Below are 3,343 nucleotides of genomic sequence, written 5' to 3' on the forward strand. Positions count from 1 at the left end.
AGGCCAGTTTCATTGCGTGTCCGGTGAAGTGCGTGCCCTGATCTGAGTCAATCTGGAGGGGGACACCCCAGCGAGGGAAGATGTCGAAGGCCAGCACTCTGGCCACGGTGGCGGATGTACAGTCCCGTGTAGGGAAGGCTTCTACCCTGCGCGTGAAATGGTCAACGATCACCAGGCAATACTTCTTGCCACGGCTGGGGTGTAGGGGTCCTGTGAAATCAACTTGGAGGTTCTCCCAGGGCCCCTTGGGCCGTGGCTGGTGCGCCAGGGGAATGCGCAGGGGCCGCCCCGGGTTGTGCTGGGCGCAGACAACGCATTGGCAGCAGTGTTTGGCCACATCGCGGCCGAGGCCGGGCCACCACCAGTCAGCCTGGAGCCTAGCAAGCATTCCGTCGCGGCCCACGTGGTCCGGCTCGTGGTGTAATTCCATCAAGGTCGTTCTGATAGCCGCGGGTGCCAAGACCCTGTCGCCGTGCCGCCACACCCCATCGGGGTCGCGGGCTGCGCCCTTTGCCAGCCAGTCCTCTAACTCACCGGGCTGCACGCAATTCTGGACGTCCAGGACATTCACATCCCGGACCTCAGTAGCGGGTGCTGCATACGGGGGCGGTAGCGCTGCGCCCGTGGCGGCCTTTGCGGCCAGGTCGGCCCAACGATTCCCAAGCTGTTCAGCGGTGGTGGCCCGCTGGTGTGCTTTGATTTTTATCACCGCAGCGAGCAGGGGGAGGCGTGCGGCCGCCACCAGGTCGCGGACCGTATTTTCGTGTTTGATCTGGCCACCGCTGGCCGTGATAAAGCCCGGCGGCTCCATGCTGCCATGTAATCATGGACTACCCCGAAAGCGTACTGGCTGTCGGTAAAGATGTTCACCCGCTTGCCTGCTCCCAGGCGGAGTGCGGCGGTGAGGGCGACCAGCTCCGCGACCTGGGCGGAAGTGTCGCCCCCCATCGTTCCCTGTGCTCGGGTGGTCCCGGTATGGTCGACCACTGCCCATCCCGTTTGGTAGGACCCCTCGACCTGCCTACGTGAGCCGTCCACATACAAGGTCAAGTCGGGATCAGGGACCGGGCTGTCGGCTACGCAGTCCCCCTCCGCCGAATCGATGGCGGCCTGGCAACGGTGGGGTTCCCCCACCGCGATAATCCCGTCGGCGGGGTTTAGTCCTGTGTCCCTAACGATCTGAATAGACTGGTCCCGGGGGAGGAGAACCGCCTCCCAAGTTGCCCTGCGGGCATCCGAGACCGTCCAGAGGCGGTCCATATTCAGGAGTTCAACTATCGTGTGTCTAGTGTGTAGTATTATCTGTCCGGACATAGTGACCGGCTCACACACCCGGACCGCCCTTTGTGGTGCATGCCCTTCACGACCGGGGACTCCTTTGTGGAGTAGTAACCTTCTGGTCTCATGTGGTCGCCTGAGGTTTGCGTGACAGCAGCGCTGTAAAACCCCCCCTCGAGTCCGTAGAAGATGTGGAAAGGCTTGGATCGGTCGGGGAGGCGCAGGGCCGGGGCGCTGAGGAGATGGGACTTTAACATAGAGTAAGCGTCATCCTGTTTGGGTCCCCATACCACCCTCTCCGCTCCCGGCCTGCCCCCCTTCACCAGGCACTGAATGGGTTCGGCAATAGTGGCGAAATGTGCAATGAAGGGGCGGCAGTAGTTAAAAAGCCCCAAGACGCGGCGGATTCCCCTGACTGTGTCCGGCCGCGGCATGTCGGTGATGGCCGACTTGCGGTCGGCGGGTAAGGTCTTGCTCCCCTGGCTGATGTCGTGTCCCAGGTAGCGGACTTTAGCCAGTCCGATCCGAGCCTTTGTGGGGCTTATTTTGAATCCTGCCCGGGCGAGTGTCCGCAGGACGGCGGCCAGGGCCCCCAGGTGTTGGCGCACGTCCACGGACGCGATCAAAAGGTCATCTACATATTGTAGGAGGGTGCTCGAGAAGGGGGAGAGGTCGCACCCCTCCAGGGTCCGGCTCATGACAATGTGGAAAATGTTAGGGCTATTGTGGAAGCCCTGTGGCAGGCGGGTCCATGTGTACTGCCTGTCCCGCAGCGTGAAGGCAAACTTGTCCTGTGAGTCACGGTGCAAGGGGATGGACCAAAAGCCATTTGCCACGTCCAGGATCGTAAATATCCGATGTGAGGGTTCGAGGCCATTGAAGATGGTGGTCAGGCTGGCTACGATAGGGTGTTCTTTGGGGGGTGACCCTATTGAGTGCCGTGTAGTCGATGGTGAGCCTGTAGCTGCCATCCGGCTTCCGGACGGGCCATATAGGGGAGTTGGTGGTGGACACTGTCTGGCGCAGGACGCCGTGTCGCGTGAGTTCGGCAACTATTGCCTCAGTGGCGTGCAGCGCCTCAGGTTTAATCGGGTATTGTCGGTGCGGTGCGTGTACGGGCCCGTGTATCCGCTCAGGAGGAGAACAGACGAGGCTGCAGTCCTGCTTGCTCATGGCCCACACCTCCGGGACTAGTTGGCAGACGGCTCCGAAGGCACCGTCCTTGGCCCAGTCCCGGGCGATGGGCACACTGGGTGCAAGTGTAGCGACGGATTTAGTGGGCACCCATCTCCCCTTGTGGGAGCTCTTGTGAAGATCGCGGGATGTCCACAGGAGGCGACGGTGAAACGCATCCACCACCGCCCCCAGCTCGCCCAGGAGGTCGATACCCATAATCGTCCCCTCCAAGTTTGGGCAAACCCAGAAATGTACGGGGAGTAAAATGTTGTCTACCTCTAAGAGGACAACTCGCTTCGGCATGCAATAACCGAGCTCCCCCCAACTCCTTTAATGGAAATGGAGTGGTGGGTTGAGGGAAGGTCGAGGTCGGTGAGGGAGACTGACGCCCCCGTATCAATCAAAATCTTGCATGATGTAGGTCATCTTAAGGCGGGGGTTATGGGCAAGTATCGTGGCCCGTCCTCTCTCCCCTCCCCGGGGGTATATTCAACTTTTACCGGGACTGCACGGGCATAGCCCGAGCACGATTCCCGGGGGGTCCTGATTGTCCGTGAGCCCCTTCCAGTCCCAGGTGGGGGACGGCGGGGCGCTGGGTGCATCGGTTAAGGCTGGTAAAACCGTACGGGCAGCAAGCGCCTGGGCTTCTAGATGCTCCGTGGTCTGCTGCTTCTTGTCTTGGACATAAAGCTGAACCTTGCCGGCAAGCCTGACGTGTGCCTGCAGCACCAGGACGCAAGCTTTCTCTTACCTATCTTTCTTCTGGTGGGCCCACCACTCGCGCTGTACATCCAGCGAGTCAGCGGGTTCCCAGCCTGAGCGAAGCATAGCCTTAATAAGTGTCTTATTCTTGTCGGCTATAAAACGGGTAAGGGAACCCTCTGGCCCC

At 60.8% G+C, this 3,343-nt stretch overlaps 1 long non-coding RNA gene across 1 annotated transcript in view; it reads right to left on the reverse strand.

Moving 5' to 3' along the window:
* LOC122557978 overlaps nucleotides 1-3,343 on the reverse strand; it is a 21,392-nt gene that overhangs the window by 607 nt on the left and 17,442 nt on the right. The gene's annotated exons all lie outside the window — the stretch shown is intronic.

Source organism: Chiloscyllium plagiosum, chromosome 16 (genome assembly GCF_004010195.1).
Source record: "Chiloscyllium plagiosum isolate BGI_BamShark_2017 chromosome 16, ASM401019v2, whole genome shotgun sequence".
Classification (NCBI taxonomy): domain Eukaryota; kingdom Metazoa; phylum Chordata; class Chondrichthyes; order Orectolobiformes; family Hemiscylliidae; genus Chiloscyllium; species Chiloscyllium plagiosum.